The sequence below is a fragment of the Coptis chinensis genome, chromosome 7 (genome assembly GCF_015680905.1).
Source record: "Coptis chinensis isolate HL-2020 chromosome 7, ASM1568090v1, whole genome shotgun sequence".
NCBI lineage: Eukaryota > Viridiplantae > Streptophyta > Magnoliopsida > Ranunculales > Ranunculaceae > Coptis > Coptis chinensis.
In genome coordinates, this window is record NC_141462.1 from 12,653,525 (window position 1) to 12,676,315 (window position 22,791).

A 22,791-nucleotide genomic window follows, 5' to 3' on the forward strand; every position below is an offset into this window, starting at 1 on the left:
AATTTCCTGAAAGTACAATTAATCTCCAGTTCTCATTTAGTTTCTCTCTACTTCACAACAATCAGCAGAAAAAAAAATACATATATGCACAACATACAATTTGTTCATCTTCACAAATTTATCAGCTTCTGTACTCCAGTCAGCTTGGGCTCAACGAGTATATTATGGCTTATGATTTATGAGTGTTGCTGTGTCCCAGGAGAAATGCAGTATCATCTCCTGATTTCGCAGTTACAGGGCATTAGGAAACAAGATAAACTCTCATTTTAATTGAAAAGCAGAGACTTCACGAATAGACATTGGACGCCAAGGAACATTGTAATCTCTACTGGCTGCCCAGTTTCCTCCAAGTACATAAGGTTGTGAAAGCTGAAATGCTTGAATTAACAATGTACTACACACCTTAGTTAGCCACTAATCTTTCTGCAAAACGAGTTATTACCTGTGCAGCTGTGAATAGACACTAATAGTCTTATATTCTGCACTTTCAGTACACAGTATTTTCGTTGAAGAATTTAACAATGTCAATACATATGAAAGATCAAAAGAAAACAATTCTTCCCCAGATGACATCCACGTATATAATTATAATTTTTCATTATTGCCACATTGTTTCTTTTTAAATACAACGAGAAATGTATCATTTGCGATTAGCATAACAATGAATATTCTATAGTAACACGTACAAAGAATGCAACTATAATAATCATAATTATCAATGAAACTATACTCTCCGGAAAGGTGCAAAGCTACAAAACTTTATAAGTTGGCAGACTCAGTCTTTGGGCTTTTTGCTCATAGTTTTCTGCTTGCCGGCATCCAGGTATCTCTTTCTTAATCGAATGGATTTTGGCGTCACCTGCACCACCCATACAAGACAATACTGATAATAAGACTTGTTTTCTGGGAATAATTGCAATAATACCTACGAAAGCACAACTAAAACAAATATCTCACCTCAATCATCTCATCAGAAGCAACATAGCCGATAGCTTCTTCAAGTGTCATCTGCAATTAAAAGTTCTCAGTTGTTAACAAATTTCCCTTATTCTATCCAATCTTACAGGGATTCATTATCAGCACCAAGTAGAAATAATGTCAATCCTAGTCTTTACTTTGGATCGAGAAACCAATAGTTATACACTTATACTGCTCACATATAAGCAGAATGCAAGTACCATACATCCACCATACTAGATACCAACACAACACGTTCCGTCTTTAAAGGTTTTGTTTCATAGTTGTAAAGCTAACAGTAGCGTGTAGAAACGCCTACCATGTTATTATAGAATATTTTAGCACACAGACATGCACATAAATGTCTCGTAGCTTCCAATTATGCGTCATATACATGGGCATGCACCAAATTTTAACGTAAATAACAAAATCATCCCTGCCTGACAAACATTCTATTCAAGGTTCTCCCCATAATGAGAATAATATTTCACTACAAAAATGCCCTTACTCCACCTCCCCAGAACATTTATTTCAAAAGTACACATCTGAGACAGGAACAGGGGAGGGTGGCCTATCCTTCCATGAAAGGTTTCATAGTTGTAATGCTAACAGTACTCTACTAAATTAATATTAACCCACTTGTCTCACATTGTGGGTTAACATTAATTTAGTAGTGACGGGGTCTTCACACTGTGTATCGAACCAGTGTGTCCATGGTTAGGCTTGATCAATGATCCCTTTGATGTGCATTGTGGTTGTGCAACAAGCTAAAGCTTTCAAAGCAATCGGTGTCCAATATTTAATGCCCAACTAATGAATCGTGATAAGCTAGGAAGCATGGACACAGATCGGATGCGACTTAGGCTACACGTGCACATCTATGTTACATGGACACACCATATTTCAAAAATAATCTGTGTCGGATACGTATCCACATGTCCATATCGGACATACACGGACACATATTGTGTGTGATATACCTTAGTTTTTGATATTTCTCCGTGTCAGACACTCCATATCCGTGTCGGATATGGACACACGTGTCCGTGTCAATGTAACTTAGATGCACATCTAAAGAAGTAGGATGCATACACAACAAGGGCACAATAGTTAAAATATTATTGGTGATTTTATTATATATCAATGAGTAATAGAAGTCAAATATATCCTAACACATTGACAAATAGAAAACTACACAAAACTCAAATGTCATAGTCATAAATCGTGCTCCTAACATATGTAGCCAAGAGGGTAGGGACATGAACATTACCTCATTTAACAAGACTAAACCCAACGTAGCTCAAGCGTCTTCGTGCAACTATTATTTTCTTCTTTCGTGAATAATGTGTAGTCCAATTCTTGTGTTGAGACATAGTTTTATCTCAACTTTCCTATTGAACAATGGACTTCAATTCACAAATTTGTGTTGTCAATGTCGGTGATACTATTATGCCTAGCCTTACCTTTTAGCTGCGTGTTCTTTTCTCCTACAGTCAAATTACTTGCAAGTACCAACCAAATAGAGAAAAACCCTCTGAGATGAACTAAGAGCCTCACATAACAGAAGCTTGAAGTGAAGATAACATACCAGACGGGGTGGAGTTAATTTTATATTCTCGTCATTATTAGCAGAACGGATGTTAGTCAGTTGCTTTTGTCTGACAGGGTTGATCTATGATAAGACACAATTTAAAACATTAGACAATTTGCCTTTCTCAAAACAATTTTGCTAAAAGAGATTACTCACATCGAGGTCTGTATCACGTTAATGCTCTCCAACAATCATACCGTCGTAAGTCTGAAAACATATTGATAAAACAGGTCCATCAGCCATATACATTTATAAATATTACCGACCTATTTGTATAGCTCCTCCCGAAGAAGCAATGCTTTAAAACACAGATTTAAGAAATTGCCACGAATACCCTATTGATCATGGATAAGGAATCAACCAACTGATCCACATAGTTTTCCTCTAAGAGATTAAAAGTGCTCTTATCTTACAAGCCCATCCCAGTTACACTTAAACGTCTACAAGTTTTACTCTTAAATGATGGATTAACACATGCCCAATTAAAAAGAATCTCCTTCACTTCCCCTACTATACAACTCCCTTTCCTTTTGCTCAATGAAAACTCAAGGTTATGACTCATCCAATAGGGGTGTCCAGACATCAACGTTATGGTCCAGATGGCGAAAAAAGGCAAGGCTTATGGCTGGAACTAAAGTTTTTGCAGTACTCAGCACAATGCCGCAGATCATATAAGCTAGTTAAAAAGGAGAAAGAGATGGTGCATCCAAATGCTCAATGAAGAGATACCAACCTCCATTCCAGGGGATACAAAAAGTGTTCCACGAGCTTCTAAACTCACAAGTGCATGTGCAGTAATGGCACCATAGCCCACTGATACCTGTCCAACATAGCATAACAAAGATATAACAAAAAATTAAGAATACAGTTGCAATATTGGCAAAAAAATTCATCAACGAGAACATATTTTCCAAGCAACACATAATTCCTTCTTAAAGCTACAGCACCGATAGAATCTCACTTCAACACAAAAATAAATCTCGGTTGTTCAGAAGAACAAAAACTGTTTAACACACACGAAGGACAACTCCGATCCCATTTATTTTGATGACCTGCACACATCCTCCAATCAGTCTATCATACTTCTGCTGTTTATAAGCACATGTATGTTTAATAAACATTACCGAGCCAAAAAAATAATAATCATTGCGAGTCCTCGAACCAAACAGTGTCTTCATCTAAAGTTCTAGACCTATTTACCAACTGGGCAACTGGCCAACAGGAATTTAAATTAAGAACTTCAACAAATATGAGTTAGCATATGATACATTCATACATCAAGTGCGAAGAGGAAAGTATGCTAGGCGCTTAAAGCGCTTATCCACTTTGGTCCTTGTTAGGTGCTTAAAGCGCTTATCCACTTTGGTCCTTGACATGAAACTATAAAACAGCAATTGCAGAATAGAACATACCAGAACTCCTTTCCTGACATTGCCCAGAGGACCACAATGTTTTGCATACTCTGAAAAGTAAAATATTAAAATAAATGATTGAAAGTTTATCATGAACCGATATCTAACTGCAGTAAATAAAAACAGATATACCGTCAGAGAAATCAGAGCATGTACAATTATAAAAGTAAAAGAGATGACATTATCCATCGTATTAATCGGTGATTACAAAAATCTCATCGAAAGTGAAAATCCTCACTCTGCTTTCTATAAAAATAGTGACAATAAGTTTCCCATCCTGAAGAGCTAAAACATTTTCAGAATCATATAACTAATAAGTGTAAGTATATTGATGCTGGTCCTGTAGGCTATGACTTTCTAACAACTTTGCGAAAAAGTGAACTTAAGATTCAATAGCATGTTGTGGCCAGCTAATTTAATCAATGAAATGACTACTTAAACTAAACCAAGTAAACTACCATATCCAGTTTATGAGCATTGGTGTTCTATTATTCCATGTTGATCCTAAGTTCCTCTTTGCGGAATCTTGGGTGACTATCCTATATACAAAATACAACAGGAAGATCCTAAGTGGAAAGGAAATAAGAAAGATGTGTTACTTCAGAGCACAACAAGATACTTGATTGTATCAAACTCAATTCACAAAGCATCATTGACTTGTTGGGTTGGCATAAGTTCCTTTCCATTCTATTGCCATGCTAGGATATAAACTTTCAGGTGATCACTATAAGGGTAAACAGTCACCAATCTCTACATGGCTGCATACAATATAACCATATAATGAACATGGTTGGTAATATGGTTCAGGATGCAATCAAACTTGCTTAGTGTGCCTAGAAATCTTAACTCCAAGATGTTGATAAGGGGATTAGTTATACTCACACGATGGGACTGTTTTAACTCTCAACTATGAGACGGATTTACAAAGGAATCTAATTCATATTTCCAAGTAAGAACCTTCTGGTTTCAAGTTTATCCCTCTGCAATGTAAAGATATAATAAGTGATCTTTAAGGGTATTAGAACAGGGGTATCACATAATGTTTTAGATATAGTGATTAGTAAGACATAGAATTGGTAATCGGGTTGGTAGTGAAACCACACAGAGACTTCAAGAGCTGAAAGGATATCCTTGGAACAAGATGAATTTTCATGCAAGAAAATCACAAAGTAACGGAATTCGAGATGGAGTTTCTCACGTAAGGATGATACGAAATTGAATTATAAATCCAAATAAATAATCATATTTTACCACAAACTAAATCCATTCTTACTATAAACATCCAATTGAATTCATGGAAAGAGAAAGTGTCTTATATGGAACTATTCTTGAACACGATAGCAACAAATCGTACTCCAGCGCAAATAAAAATGGGATGTATATGTAGCAAGATAAACATACTTAGGAAAGCTCGGTGCATAAATCCTGTGCCACGTGTATCACTGCTAAACACACTCCTATAGCCAACCAAGCCTCTGAAAACAAATACCAAAAAAAATCAAACAAACAAACAGATAAATTGTTATGCTTAGTTATCTTGATTTAACTTTTTTTCCCTTTTTAACAATTAACTTGATTCAACTATTCAAGTGCCACAGAAACAACTGTGGAGCAACTCCCTAAACTTAATGAGATCAATGAATATGGCAAAAGAAAGGTGAAAACATAACCAAGTCCTACCTTGACGGACAATTCAAAGACATTCTAGTCCTCCCAATATCCCCTGGGACAGGACCCATGTCAAGAACCTCAGCTCGCCTGTGTGATAGTGCTTCCATGACAACCCCCACATGCTCTTCATTCACCTAAATTTTCATTTATCAACTGTCATAATTCTGTGTTCTAGTGAACTAAAAATATAGAATTCCTCTTTCGAATAAATATATATACCTCAACTGTGACTTCTTCCAATGGCTCAAGCTTTTGACCTTTCTCCAGTTTATACCTGATTAAATGGTTGAAAAATAAGAAGAGAAAGGGAGGGAGAGAGAGAGAGAAAAGCAGAGAGACATATTACACCATTCCAATCCGTAGGTAAATGTATACCAAATGAACAATTTTTGTATAAACATAATTTAGTAATCAACACAAGAAAAGCAATCAAATGAGAGGAGAAATAAAAAGAGGCAAAAATACTGGTCTGTGTAAAAAAAAATTGAAGGCCAGAAAAGAGTTGGATCCTATAAGTTCCTGTTACCTACCCACCCAAGTTATTCACCAAGATATAATTCAGCTACGAAAAATTCTGGGGCACTATACACTTATACAAAACATTAAAATTCGTCAACACCATTTTGGTTCCATTTTGTTACATAAATGGTGTTTCTAATACATCCGATGTAGCCAATATTCTCCTTCGGGGTAATTCCATCAAAACAAATTTTCTTTTTATCGATAAAATATACTGAATTGATGTATGATACATTACACAAAAACCAAGAACTGTAGCCAAAGCTCTTGTTCAAGGATCACCCAAAACTCATGTACACCCAAGTACCCCCACCTGAAAGAAGAAAGGATAGAACCAAAACAAAAGATAAAAAAACAAAAAGAGACCGAATCCTAAGTACCACCACCAAGGCATTACATCTAAGACAGCAACAAGCAAAACACAACAGCCACCACCAGTAGACACCTCCTCACCCCAACTGGAATTACCCACCATCTTCTACTCCATCTCCCATTCTTCCTCCCTTCCTGAGAATTCAAAGTTGATTTTGGCATCATCTCCATCCTCACCAATCTCATCTAGATCATTGTAGTATCAGCTACGGTCCATCAAACTGAATGGAACAACGTGTAGGGGGTCATTAGCTCTTATTTTGTCTTCTATATCCATGTCTCAAAGACAATTATTGCACCAAGGAGGGAGAAGATGCAGAGGGGAGTAGGACAATTAGCGAGGTGGTGGGCAACAACCGAACAAGTTGGCAGTAGGACTATGTCTATACTGGAGACAACAAGAATACAGCGGGGAAGGAAGCTTCTATTGAGGTTCCCTCGGGTAGCTGTACTTAGGGGGAGCACAGCGGAGGTCAGGGGTGTGGTATATTAGTAATCTAGTTTAGGTGGTGTACGGGGCTATGGGGCATAAGACATTACAGTAATGCCTTCAGGTTGATGTAATCCGTTGGTCGTATCAAAAATACACATTGTCTAACCTAAAAATAGTTAAAAAAATATGATATCACCCATCCAATTTTCAAGATCCCTAGCCTGCCTCTCGTCCAACAGTCGCAATACTTGGGTATATGTTTGCCCCATACTCCAGCAGATCCTCTTTCCCTTCTAAATGGTACCAGTTATCGAGTTCTTGTTGTATTCATCATTCTCGTTACAACCAATTCCTTACCTTTCATAGCAACGCCCATGTCCATTTCTTACACTCTCTCCTCCACCGTATCTTTTTTGTCCAAATCCACAGCCTCCAACATAATCTTATTTTCCTTGGCTTCCCTAGTTGGTCCTCTTTGGAACTTCCTAGCCTTCATATATTTCCAGAAATCCCTCACTACTTCTTCCTCTCTCCTCATTGCCTCCTAGTCTTTAGCCTCTGTGAGAATGGCCTCCAAGCTCTCCACCATCGAACAACCAGGGCAGCCCATTCAGTACCGATCTCCATAGGTCTAATCTCCGTCAAAATTTTTACCCAAGGAATGCTGATGCCCTCCTTAGCCAATACCTCTCCTAGATCAGATTCCGGACTCTTAACTCCACAAGAACTTTAGCTGCTTCGATGCCCTCCAACAGAAGTAATAGATACTAATCAACATCCACCACCTCCCCAACCACACTAGCTGACCATCTGGATAAGCAAATGCACACCACCTCCATCAAAACAATTCTAGCTGACCATCTCTTGTATTTTGAACATGCCTCCAATTTTCATTGATTATGACATCTTCTGTCCATCCTCTATGGCATCCACATTGTTAGAGAATATATAGCAGCATACATATTCTCCACCAAAATATTTGCTTCAAACTAATATATCACACAACCGTCGAAGTGGGGATAATCAAAATATATCTATAAAGATTATTTGTATATACAATTTAAAAAGCACGATCCAAGGAATGGAATCGTATTTTGTTGATATAAGTGTTCTTTCAATATTTTATTTAGAATACACATTTTGTTGATATACAAATTCTATCACTACTAAAACAACAGAATGCTGCTGTATGACATGATATTATCAAGTATCTTGAGAAGTGAGAATGACTCTATTCACTGCATCATGCTAAAATACTCACATGACTTTAGGCGGTGAAACAGAAAGCTCAAATCCTTCACTCAATTAAGATACCTATACTTCACAGAATGTATATCAGCAGAGCCAGTTAGATTTTGGAAGCATAAACATAAACAGATATTCAAAAGAAACTAACCCAATTGAAGCTCGCCCCTCCCTTGTACTTCATACGTATCAGACATTGCTGGAAGGACATTAATGGCAAGATTTGTCTCTGCTTCTGCCATCAGTCGATCACCAATTTTTCCTCCCGTCAGCTGTACAGTTATTGGAACTAGTAAATGTGGATAGAAGGTAAGTAATATGTACTAAGACAATGTCCGAATCTCACATGTGATAATGAGTAAATGGATTATTTTTCCACACCTAACCACCAAAAAAAAAAAATGCATTCTAGGGTTCCAATTTTATGGTTTTTTAGTACACAATTGGTTTATGGAATATTGTTTGGTTGTCAATTTGATCGTTTTGGTATTGGTTATTTTTAGGTTTAATTTTAATTACAAATTTCAGATATTTTATTACTCAAATTGAATTAGAAGTCTAGCTTCTAAATTCATCAGTTGTCTATAAACATTGGGTTTGTCTGAGGGAAAAGTTTTCTATGTCTGTGTGTTCTTGTTTAATTGATTGCAGGGTGATTACAAGCAATAAATTTTTATCTCCCTTTTCAATTTTAATGTTACTTGTTATCTTGGATTCCGGTATCTTAAACCCATGAAATTGAGAAGGGAGATGACAATTTATTGCTTGTAATCACCCTGTAATTAATTTAAGAATATAACACACACGCAAAAAAAATACTTGTTATCGATAAAAAGGAATGAAAATAACAAGTAAAATAATGAAAACCAAAGTTGGGGAAAAAAAAAAGTTGTCATCTGCCCCATTACATGAGTTCCATCACGGCCAGCCAATGGAGAGTCATTAACACCAAAAGTCATGGGAATGGTTGGTGGATCCAACTCAACAATGGGCAACGCAGTCATCACCTGATAAATGATAAGAGGCCAGTTTAGAATCAAAGCTACAAGTACCACTATTTCAACAGAGATTATACAAATAAGAAATAACAACAGGACAACCAAAGATGACAAGCAGCAAAGACTTAAATTTAAACCACAGAAACCAAAAGAATAGCAAGCAAATAAGAATATGTCAAAAGTCAAAACATAAGACGTGGCCTTTCACAATATATCTCACGGGGATATAATATACTAGATTACTATTAAGCTACAAGCCTAAAACTTAACATACATATCCTTGAAATAGATACTCTTTTTTTTATCAGTAAAATATTTTACAATAGTGTCTGCACAAGAACTTTCTTCCTAGAACTTATATGCACCACAGGGAAAACCCCAACTGAAATCACTTTAAATGAAATATATTTCTTATTTTCAACCATTATTCTCTCCAACACTCCTCATATAACTAGTAACCGCCCGTCCTCTTCAGTTCTCGTCTACATAATTCTAAATTTAAATTTAGTGAAATTTTAAAACTATACTTTAGAGAATTAGTCCCTCTTTTCTAAGGGAGAACTAAGTTTCTTTCTTCATATCTTTTTTCTCAATTTTCACAGCATATAATTTCTTATCTATGCTTAGTGTCAATTGTCAAATGAAAGAAATAAGCTCCACTTCTCAGTTTCAATAGTCGATATTGAATGCTAAACATTTAATATTTGAAATCAGGTAGGTGTCTTCTTTCTGGAGTTGCAACTAGAATTTTACAGGCAAAATGCAAGATTAGGTCTCCAAAAGTCATTAATTCTTAAAATGTCATATTTTCTGTAATGATTAGCCAGGAATATAGAATTTCTAATCAAACATTAATTACATATGAAATTTCTGAAAGGGGGGGTCAAGGGATATTCTAGAAGGCTGAAGCAAAGATTGGAAGCCTCGAGCCTAGTTTGAAAAGTCAACTATAACTGTACAAAGAGAAAAATGTGATACAAAGAAAGATTGATTATGTCAGATAAGAATGTCAAAAAAGCTGCTAAGGATAGGCAACAACTGGTGCAAGTGATTTCAGATGAAATTTCAGTCACATTTGCCAAGTGCAAAACAAATCAAATTTTCTAATTTTAACATAAACAAAGCGCTACTTGCCTCCACATTTGACACAGTGTGACCGATTGATGGATTTGACAATCCAGCCATTGATATAATATCACCAGCCCCGGCACTCTCAATCAAAACCATGCTTGTACCCTTCTTTTTCATAAGTTTAATAACCTAAGCACATTAAAAAAAAAAGAGAGAGAGAAGAAGAAAATCTATGTTAATTCACATAATGAAATATAAACAACAGATTAAAAAGGAAGACATGAAAGGAGATATTCAAAACCTTGATAAGCAGACAAATGGTAACATAGACAAACCTTTCCTTCCTCAATTTTCTCAACTCCAGAATCCTTATGGCGAAGACCATGTACTCTATCACCAACGCGAATAATTCCAGAAGAGATGCGTCCGGTCAATATTCGCCCAAGATAGAAGTCACGCTCCATCATGGAAACCTGCAAAGGACTGTCAAACATCTCACATAATATGGTCTTTCCTTTCTCTATTATGAAATTACTCTTTTTTCTTATTTGAAAAAATAAATATTCTCTTTTATGGATGACATTCTTCATTCTTGAAGTTCTCAAATATAGAAGAAATGGTAAAGGCATAGTAATAATGGATAAATTAAAGATAGTCATATAGACATAGGAAATTATGTCATTCCCCAGGTTTACACTTTTGCTAAATGGAAAAAAAAGAGTAAACAAGCAATTTGAGATACTAATCATACTATTTATTGCAACTTCTGCATGTTATCTATTTGGAAGAGATAAGATGTACTTTATGACCAAAAGATAAGTACCCTATATGTTCTTATCTCAGTTGCATAAGTACGGGTACGTGAGTCAGTGCGAATCCATATACCCATCCAAATGAAATTCATATACAATACCCAAACAAACAAAAGACACAGATTGTTATCATGATTAAAAAGAAGGTGCTTAAATGACAACGGGACTAGTTGGAAGGTTGGAAGAAAACCTCAATGCCATTGAAGCTCCACCCAGATGTCCCAAGAGTTTGGAGCATAATAGGAAGCCAGCAGGATGGAAGATAATGAAGAGGCTGGATGTGGAAGAAGATTTAATGGTGGTAGGAAATCGGGCCTCACCAAACGGAGAAAGTAAAAGGGACAGCAAAGGTAATTGGGACCGGTGGTATGGTGGGCAATGAAGAGGAATTCCAGATTTTGGTGAGCAGTGGGGAGTGAATACCACGCAGAGTAGAGAGAAGATATTGATAACTATGACGATGACAAGACAAAATTAGATAATCATTTTGGTCCCAATAACACTAAATTGCACTCAAACTGAACTTATAGAAGATATGTAAAAAGTTTCCAGTGGCAAAACATACATACTACACTCCACGCGGAAATGTCAAATAAATTTTGTGCAAAACATGCCCAAGTAGAGCAGAACTAATAAAGAATGTATCTGCAACCTATTTATAAGGAACAGCAATACCAACCAGCATCAGAAAAGGCGCATCAATGTCTGGTGTCGGTGGAGGAACATGATTTACAATGGCATCTAGCAACGGCGACATATTCCTTGCAGTATCAGAAGCATAAAGAACTGGAAAATCTAATTGTTCCTCTGTTTCAAAAGATAGAAAGCCTGATCAGTCATTTGAGTCTGCACCTGTAGCACCAAGATTTGCAAAGAGATCAAACACCAGACTTTCCACTTCATCACATCTCTCTTCAGAAACTGCGTCAACAGAACAATGAGCAACTGAAGGAGATATTTCTGTTTACACTAACAAAATTCTTTTCTAGCTAACACAATATTTTATTATTGAGATCCACAACACAAAAACAGGACAGATGATGTAACAAAACCGGAAAACTATGTGATCCAAATACTAATGATAGTTAAGTTTATGTTTGATATACTCTACCTTTATGTCAAGAATTCTAGTAGCTTATTTACCTTTTTTATTCTTTCAGCTAAAGTTCGGTTTGCAATTTATGCGTTACTGTTAAGTTTAAGGTTTAGGTTTTTTTTTGCAGAAATCTCAACAAATGTGATATTAATAAAAGGGTATGAGAATCCTGAGAGGAATTTAGGATATGGTCCACTGCTGTTAATTATGCTAATAAGGCTGTGAATTAGACAATTGGCATGAGAAGAGGGAGAATGCTAGGAAGGATTTTAAGAAGGTTATTGATACTGAGCCCGAATTGGCAGGCTGTTGTTCGAGAATTTAGGAAGGATTTTAAGGTATGGTTTTTGAAATGTAATGCTGTTAATTGTTTTGATTTTGTTAGGAGCTTTTGAAAGAGTTACAAAGGTATGGTATTTTGACTATAGGTTTAATTGTTATAGACCGGACTACAATGCTCCTGAGCAATGTGGCAACTATCACAGCTCACAAGGAAGCTGGGTATTTTGAGCTTGGAATGAGCATGATTTGAACTTATGGTTGAACTCAGTGTTCTATGAAATGGCCGCCTAGGTGGTCCCCAGGCCTAAATCGGTTTGAAAATACGGTGGGCCAATTAGTTGGGTCTAGGCAGACCGATTAGCTGGGATCGGCGGACTAATCGGCCTCTAGGACTAATTCCACAATATTTTCAAATACATATTTTGACTCCTTAGGTGTGCAAAGTTACTAAATCTATAGAAAGAAAATAAGTTTGCATCAATTAATTTTACGTAAGCGACATCACAGCCCAATCCTTTCTTGGATGTGACCAATATTTTCTATTATAGTGTAGAAGACAAATATGGTTGAGACACTGACTTTTGACATTTGGAGTAAACCTGTTGTAAGTTGTAACTACGGACACTTTTTCTTTTTTCAACTCATGTTCACATTAGGGCACAAATTCCATCATCCTTGGCCTCATATCAATTTAGGGCATTCCTTATGTGCCCTTTTGCCCACTACCCACCACATAACTCCCTCGCAATTAGTGAATGTGTTATTCTATGCTGTCAAAGGCAGCACCAAGGTCCAAAGCGGTCCAAATAGACGGCCCAAGATGACCAATCTGCCCCTGTGCCAATGCAGCAATCAAGGCTATTATTTGTAGGGTAAATTTTTGATTCGGCCATGATAATGTCAATGTGTTCCCAATTCGGCCACAAATATCAACAGAGCACATTTTATTAGCAACTAGTGGGGTATTGTCAGCAACTTTTTGCATTGAGTTACCGACAATGGCTGGATTAGGAACAAAATGACATTATCATGGCTGATTGGAAAATTTACCCTTATTTTTAGTGAAATTTTAATGTCATTGCCAAAGCCGTTTATAATGAGGCACCAAGGCAACCCAAGGTGTTAGTTGAGAATCATAACAATTTGCCCACCGCCTCGCGTCTAACAACATAGCTATTATTAAATTTTACCATTTGGAGATCTATTCATATTCTTGATTGTCTCCAAAACATAAGACATATTACGATTTGGGGTTAGAGGAACTAAACCTTTCACTTGGTAATGTGGTTGCTGTGCTTAGACTTATGTAATTTTGGTATGCATAAACTAAAAAATTTCAGTTAGGTTTATATACTTTCTTTAGGAGGAGAAGCATCTCGCTATGTTGGTTGATATAAATCTTGGGGATTGGTTTGGAGGCTGCTTCTATTCTTCAAGGTAGCATGCTAATTAAATAAAGTGGTTCATCAGGAGCAGTTGTTCTCTCAGCTATACTAGGTCCAATTCTTCGCCTAATATAATATGTTTTTATATCTCATCCTTATTAAGACTATTTTGGGTTTGTTTGTTTGCTGATATTCCTTTCATCTTTATTTCTACTATGGTAGTGTGTGTGAAATATTTGGAGTTGGCCGGCAGAAAATTTCCAGCAATCTACCATCACTTATTGGTGAGTAATTTAGAGCTCTCTTAACTTAAGTTGATATTTGCTTAAGTAAACACCCAATAAATACTTAATTCCTTTGGTCTTTTGCTCATTATTGATCAAATAAGTTAGAACACTTGAACTTTCCACCGAAAGTTTTTCTGACATGTTGAATTGGGTTAGTAAATCAAACCCCAATCTGACATTAGAGATATTTAAACCCCACACCAAACTCAACTAAGGTTCTATCTAAGAATAGAACATTCTTTATGTACGTCCATAATTTGTTTAGCAAATGAGTATTATATATGAAGATAGCTTGGTATGGTGGTGTTTACCCATTATTTGGTTTCTTTTGTGGTGCTAAGAAGCTTACAATAAATGAAGTGAAACATAGAACTTTTCATATGAGACAAGAGAATGATGTTTTACTAAGGGTTGTTGTTGTGATGGTTGTTAGATAGCTATATATCATTGATTGGTATGTGGGTGCGAGTACATGATATAATTGTGGATGGTGGTATTGCTTTTGGTATTGGATGAAAAGAGGTTTAAATTACCTACTACTAGTGATACCAAGGATTGTTACATAAGTGTTTTTGTGAGATTATCATTTGTTTCATAATAGATTTTGATAACTTCTTTGGATACATATTAAACTTAATATAATTGTTAATAGTTGCCCGAATTTTAATTTTGACGTGATTATATTTTTGGTGGTCTAATAGATAACATCTGTGTACAAATAATCTTACGTCACAAGAGAAGTGGGTTGGTACTGTGTTTTTGTGAAGAAAGGGTGATTTCGAATTGCAAGAGGCTTCAAATGAATCTATATGCTATTTTATGACACATTTTAGTTTTTATGTTAAGACGATTTTAGTTGCAAGCTGCTCAAGGAATGTTTAGAGTTGCTTTTGTTTATGACGGGAATTATGCAACTCCTTTGTATAAAATTGAGTGAATTTACTCATTTTTATTTATTAAAAATTTGTTGCTTATTGCATATTAAAAAATAATTGATGTTATGGTTGCTTTTTTTTAGGTTTATTTGGTGAATGGTAGTGGGGAAAAAAACGGGTGAAGGATGAGAAGAAAAATTGTAGTACAATATCATTTAGCGACGATATTAGTGATGTTGGAAAAATAGTCTTTTGCGATGTAAGTAAATGTAGTAAATGTTGGAATACAAACACAACTATCAGATTTTTTTGCTTCTTGCAACGATCAAAACGATGCATATAATACTAAAATTTTAAATTTATTTTAATTTTGTCGACGATAAAAACGTCACTAAAAACACAAAAAATTCAAAATGTTTTAGACTTTTATTGACGGTAGCAACGTTGCTAATACCACCAATTTTTTTTTTTTTTTTTTTTTTTTTTTTTTTTTTTAATAAGTAGCGATGATTATAGCGTCGCTAATAACACTCAAATTTTCAAAAAAATTGGATCTTTACTGACGTTAAAAACATAGCTAATAATATTTTAGGAACGACTTCTTTTTTGCGACGTTATTGTATAGAAAACAAGAGAATGAGTTAGCGACAAAATGGAAGCAATGGCGACGATTTGCATCGTCGGTGATGTCTCATATTTAGCGACGTTGTAAAATCGTCACTCTGTATCTTTGCTGATTATATTATTACCTACGTTGGCGCGACACTCCAAAATACGTTACAAAATATATTTAGCGACGTTTTTGCAATATTTAGTGACATTTTTTTTTGTCGCCAAAGACCCTGTTTCTTATAATAGCCGGGCCATCAGATTTTCATAACTTTATTCTTTACTGAGAGGAGTTGCAAGTGCCGCAGTCAAAGTCCCATAACTCTAGTAGACCGAGTATAAAATGTCTACAAGAAGTAAGCATGTTGTTGAGAGATCAGTTTTGAGATAGAAACCCAAGTGTTCACCACCTGTTAGTTTGTGGGATCTACTCCCCGTTGACCTTCAAAGGAAGATTATTTCTATCGCTCGTGTAGGGTTCGATAAAAGTTCATTTGCACGTAAGAGGAGAGTGCGTAAGCTAGGTTGGTGTAGGAATTGCCGTTCTGAAACTTGTCCTGGGTTACAACCATTAAGAGAAAATTGTTGGTACAAGGTATACTTTTGTCAATTACCTGCTGAGAGAGATCGGAAGAAACCCTACAAAGTTATTCGGTGAATGATTTTTATCACACTGATTTGGTGTTGAGTTTTTATAAGAAGAGAGATTGAGGGTAGGAAGATAAAATAACAGAAAAATAAAATAAAAATAATGCCTATGGTTTCTAGCATACTACAAAACCAATGTTAAGTCTAGCATCTGGAGCACAGTACATCAATCAAACAATATATCCTATGGTTTCTAGGTAGCGAATTGAGATAATGATACAATAGCATTGTAATGCCAAACACTATATGACCCTCAAAAAAAAAATTATCATGTCCTATTTCAGTATGGAGAACTAACAAAACAAAAGAAAAACATAACTAGAACTTAAAGTCAAAAAACCCATTCTATTACCATCATTCTTAGTTGATTACTACTAGAAATGACCTGAGCCATAAAGGCATGGAAAACTAACAAAACAAAAGAAAAACATAACTAGAATTTAAAGGCAAAAAACCCAGTCTATTCCATCATTCCTATTGAGGTGGTGAAACCTTCGGTCGATTACAACAAACCATTAAAATAACCCAAAATTTGAGTTAAATAATCTCAAGAGATCCTCCTATGCTATTTAACAAACCTAATTACGGCAACTGATTATACTAAAACCCATTGCCATAATAACACTGTGTGCCTGAAGTGCAAGTGCACTATATCACCATGACAACCTGTTAACATTGCCTGCAGCTGGCAAATCATTTCTAACCCTACAGAAATACCCAAGGAGACAAATTGTAGCAATTGCTAGAAAGTAAGGCAACAATATTAATCACCACCTGAACTGAATAATTACCAACAATTTCCAATCCAATAATATGACTAGCATTTCAGGGAACAACACTAGAAAGTCCAAACAAGTTAACAATTCCAAACACAAAACAACCTTCAAATTAAAACTATTATCGGTATCCTGCCCGATGAAATTCGGAAAACAAAGTTTATTCCAAAAAAAAATAAATCTGGAAACTACTTCCAAAATTCAAAATCGGGAAAATATCATATCAATTTTTGGAAAATTTGGAAACTCCGGAAAAAAGGGCCACCACTTCCACAATGATAGCGTACTTTTTTACTTTGATACAGACTTGAGACACTTGGAGATAAAGTTTTAAAAAACTACGGATTATTTTGAACTAGTGCACGGCTGCTATATGATAACCAAACATGTAGTCAAGATACGTGTAAACCTTATCAACCTGTGAGCTCCATTCAAGAAAGAGACTTTAAAACAATAAACAAAAGGACTGCTACACACTGAGAAATGTAAAGACTCGAGTCTATACAGGTTCAGTCTAAATAAGAATAAGTATCTATGCAGGTTCAGGTCAAATAATAATAACTAGTGTAGATAACACGATGAAAGAGGAGGGGGGAAGGAATGTATGAACATACCACGATCATAAGAACCTCCAGCCAGAGCAGCCCAAGCACAACCAAGGTCATTTGTTTGTCCCACAGAATCTTCTATCAATTTCACAATAAACAATTTCAGGTTCTTTTTCTCTGTCTCTGCTTCCTCTATCTTCTTTGCTTCTTCCTTTGCACTTCTCCTCTTTTTGTCTAAATAAGAAAATTAACAGAAAAAAGGACTTCAACTTCAATTATACTACAAGATTGTTAAGAAAAAAAGGACTTGGACTTCTATTATACTATGACATCTGTAATGGAATTCCAGACTCATAACAAATCAACTTCTTCAAGTTCAAGAACACAGCATAACATAGTAAGCAATTATAAAATAAAAATCTCTTCCAAGTTTTAATTACAAAAAATACAATAGCAGATAGCTTTGAATTCTAAATATCTCAAACAAATATAGTGCTTGGCTGCTCGCTTCATCTGCTTAAGGTGTAATATTTGTCATCTCCAGTTAAACTTCTCCTTTTCAATATAGATATTAACGAGCAATGTCAAAAAAACAGATGCAGTGAAATTACACAACTACTTGGTAGCAAAAAACAAAATCCTAAACTGTGTATATCAGTTGAAACTATAGAGTCAAATTAGAACTTAATTAAAAAATAAGATCATGAACAATCAGAAAGTTCATAAACATAATTAAATCTCTCTACTGTTTTAAGTTTTGACTGGGACCAAAAGAAGTTCAGCAAGAAGGAAGGTAGCTATCAAACCAACTTGATAATTAGAGGACAAAAGAGAGAATATGGTATCATAATATCATGTAACAGCAAAGTTTTGTCGCACAAAATTAGAACTATATGTTGAAACATGGTTTTCTAAAAAAACCAATGGTTTCCTAGATGAAGCATTGTAGTAGAACGACAAAAAAATTTGGATTCTATCAAAGAAACATAGCTTTCCTAGATGAAGCTAACCTCTAGCTGCAGTACAACGCTTGATTCTTTTTTCTAGCATCTGCCACGCTCTCTTCTCCTCCTCTGTTTCCTCATTATCCTTTTCCTTGTCCAATTTTTTTTTTCATTTGACCCTCTTCCCTCCCTTTTTCTCTCTCTTGCTTTTGTTTGAATGTCGTACTATTTTCCATCTTCTCCTTATTTTTTGCTCTCTTTCTGGTACCACTCTCTTGCTTTCGATTGGAAGCCCTCGTTTCCATCTTGCCCTCCTTTGTCCCTGTGTATATCAGTGGAAACTATGGTAAGTCAAATTATAGAACTCATTTATAAAAACAGGATCATCAACAACAATGAGACAATTCATAAAACACAACTCTTAAGATTTCATCTTGGTAGTGCAAAACCATAAAACTCAGCAATTAACACTATTTCATTCATAAAAATATATAGTGATCTTCGGTCAAGAATTTTTTTTTACCCCATCAGAGTATGCAAGTAAATAACTTATGTGTTCATGAATCGTACTACAAATTACCCATTTAAAATAGTGAGATTCGTCTGACTATGAAATCAAATGTATAGTAATTTTTTGCTGACTATGAAACTAAATGTGGACCACTGCAAGGTGTCAAAAGAAACAACTTTCATGTATTTTTAATATTTAAGACTAGTCACCATATATTGTAGAAATTAATTTAATTTTCATAGACAAAGCCGACCTTACCTTTAGATCCACTGCGTAGCTTTCTTTTATTTTCTACCTTTTCCGTTCCCTCTACCTCTTTAAGTTTTCGTTTGGAAGCCCTCGTTGTCACCATACCTTCTCTTTTCGCTCTCCCTTAATTTCGTCCTTTTCTCTTCCCGGTTTGAAGGGTCAGGTAGAAGTGAATTCGGCTATTTTAGGTCTCACCCTATATGTTTTTTTATCAATTGAGATTTGAGAACGGAGGACAGAAGTGGGTCTTAATTTTGGGTCTAAGACAAATCGGGTGTTAAAAAAAAACGGTATTACCCCTCAACTTCCTGTTTGGTAGGCCAAAACCTGTACAAGGAATAAGCCCTTGATATAGCAGGCCTTAGTATTTGGTCCGGTCCATTTTATGAACCAGTCCGTTTAGAAAAATACGGAGATAATTTGAATTACCTTTTCTCCGGAAGAAGAAAGGAAGGGGAAAATAGACAATTGGAAAGACCACTGGAAGAAGATATAAAGAGGATGATCAGAAGAGGGAGAGAGATGATTTTTTCCTCTAACAGATGCAACAAAAAAGTGATCTATAAACCACCATTGTTAAGCAATAAACTAGACTGATTTCATCTCAAAAACATCATAAACTTGTTATTGAGAGAAGATCTCTTGAACATTATATTGACGCCGTCTGTGAATCAAAGACAAGAAAAGTGATCTCTTTAATTTATTTTTTCTTTGAAGATCGAATCCGTTTTGTAGTTTTTTGTGGTAAAGAGTAATCGCTTGTGTTCAAGTAATTTTCTGGGAGATCAGGGGAGTATTCATCTTTTGTTCACGATGCCTCCAAAGCGTGCTGCAACAAGTAAGGCAGTAGCAGCAAACGAGGGAAGTACTTCTCAAGTAGCCACAAGACGTTCAGGGAGCAGATTATTGGAGGAAGTAGAGGACAGGAGGAAGATGTTTCTTTGCAAGTGTTGACAAGGAAATTAAAAGAGCTGGAAAAGCAAAACAAGGTTCTGATGGCAGAAAACAAAGTAGTAAGGGAAGAGAACGAAAGACGTGCTATGGAAGAATTATACAAAAAGATGGGGCTGAGTCGAAGTTCGGCACCGGTAGTGAGAAAAACCATCTTGGCGAGGTCTAGTTAGTGGGAAAAACGACACCGCTGGGGTACAAGAGGAAGAAGTAAAACAAGAACCGATCACGAAAGAAATAGTGCAAGAGATGATGTAGAGACAATTCGGGGATCAAGCTGCTTTGGAAAAAGTGTCGACATCGGTTTGAAAATCGATGGATGGCGTGGGTCGAAAACCCTACGAAAAAGGAGATAAAGGAGATAGAGAGGGTATTATTACCCCAAAATTCAAAACTCCCAAATTTACTCAATATGATGGGACTACAGATATGGCTGGAAATGGTGCGGGTTTTGACCCGAATCTGACCCGATCCAAACCCATTTCAACGGGTTTGGACCTTAATAATGAGTCCGAATAAAAAAAATGGGTCGGATATGGATTATCCATTTTTAATTCGGATTCAAATATGGTTTTACTCTAAACGGTTCGGATCCTCCTAGATCCGAATCCAAAATATAAAATTTTGTTAATATATCTTCCAAATAATAATAGGTCTCTCTTGTTTGTAGACACGTGGGTGATTGAGAACTTGTGGTTCGCAATTCGGGTCGGGTCGGGTCGGGTTGGATCCGATTATCCCATTTACAGAAATGGTTCGGATATGGTATGCCATTTTGGATCCATTCGGGTCATGGATCCGGATCTGGTTTTGTATTGAAAAAATGGATATGGGCATGGATATAGTCTGATCCGACCCGAACCCGCTCCATTTCCAGCCCTAACTACAGATAGGGCAGGGATTGGGTTGGATATGGCTATATCCGAATCCAAATCCAAATAATTTCACAGTATCCGAACCCGAACCCGATTATATCTGAAATTTAATATCCGAACCTGACCGAACCCGATCGGATAACACTAAAAATAAAAAAATAAAAAAACCCAAAAATTATATCTGAATCCGAACCTGACATACCCGAACCCGAATCCGACCCGAATACAGATATGAAAATCGACCCAAACCCGATGTATTTGGTAATAGGGTCGGGTCAGATTCGAGTCTACCCGACCCGATTCCCTACCCTAACTACAGACCCAATGGACCATCTTTTCAACTATCGACACCAGTTCTCGATATATCATGAAACTGAATATTGGGATTCGATGCTATGTCGCTCTTTCTTTTCAAGTTTAAAAGGAAAAACACTGAAATGGTTCTGTACGATACCTGAAGGGACTGTTTCTTGTTTTCGAGAGATTGAGGAAAAATTTCTCACGAATTATGGTCATCAAAGGGTAAAACCGAAGCAGGTATCGGTTTTATTTCAAGTAAAGCAAGGAAAGAAGGAATCATTGAAAGATTTTTCGGCCTGATTCAAGGCCGAAACTCAATCCGTGGAAAGGCTTGACGACTCCGAAATGACAGCTGTCATGGCTTTCCAAACAGGTGTGATCCCAGGATCTGATATGCATAAGTATCTCTTGTGCAAGAAAGTTAAAAGTCTACAGGAGCTGTATGACAAAGCGGACAGAGATATTCAAGTGGAAGAAGCGTATAAGCAGCCATGGTGCAAAGTGTGTTGCAAGTATCGGAGTCAGGAAAGAAAGAAAGAGATAATGGAGATCGACATGAGAGTCGAGAATCCTCGAGATCAGACAGCAAAAGACCTCAGGAGAATTATACAAGTTGGGATGATCAACCGCAACAAAGAAGGAGGTATGAAACAACATTAAAAGAATAGCTATATATCATTGATTGGTATGTGGGTGCGAGTACATGATATAATTGTGGATGGTGGTATTGCTTTTGGTATTGGATGAAAAGAGGTTTAAATTACCTACTACTAGTGATACCAAGGATTGTTACATAAGTGTTTTTGTGAGATTATCATTTGTTTCATAATAGATTTTGATAACTTCTTTGGATACATATTAAACTTAATATAATTGTTAATAGTTGCCCGAATTTTAATTTTGACGTGATTATATTTTTGGTGGTCTAATAGATAACATCTGTGTACAGATAATCTTACGTCACAAGAGAAGTGGGTTGGTACTGTGTTTTTGTGAAGAAAGGGTGATTTCGAATTGCAAGAGGCTTCAAATGAATCTATATGCTATTTTATGACACATTTTAGTTTTTATGTTAAGACGATTTTAGTTGCAAGCTGCTCAAGGAATGTTTAGAGTTGCTTTTGTTTATGACGGGAATTATGCAACTCCTTTGTATAAAATTGAGTGAATTTACTCATTTTTATTTATTAAAAATTTGTTGCTTATTGCATATTAAAAAATAATTGATGTTATGGTTGCTTTTTTTTTAGGTTTATTTGGTGAATGGTAGTGGGGAAAAAAACGGGTGAAGGATGAGAAGAAAAATTGTAGTACAATATCATTTAGCGACGATATTAGTGATGTTGGAAAAATAGTCTTTTGCGATGTAAGTAA

General features: G+C 36.0%; 1 pseudogene across 1 annotated transcript; it reads right to left on the reverse strand.

Annotated features, from left to right (window-relative positions):
- Positions 1 to 558: 558 nt before the first annotated feature.
- LOC147486080 (uncharacterized) lies at positions 559 to 20,357 on the reverse strand (annotated as a pseudogene). Its single transcript, XR_015200827.1, has 18 exons — positions 19,301 to 20,357; positions 18,598 to 18,853; positions 17,654 to 17,821; positions 11,761 to 11,888; positions 10,605 to 10,742; positions 10,333 to 10,458; positions 9,109 to 9,207; positions 8,331 to 8,472; positions 8,217 to 8,274; positions 5,851 to 5,905; positions 5,641 to 5,765; positions 5,362 to 5,435; positions 3,961 to 4,010; positions 3,282 to 3,368; positions 2,705 to 2,755; positions 2,546 to 2,629; positions 958 to 1,008; positions 559 to 859 (listed from the first exon to the last, which is right to left on the reverse strand). The product of XR_015200827.1 is annotated as an uncharacterized LOC147486080 (transcript).
- Positions 20,358 to 22,791: the final 2,434 nt, after the last annotated feature.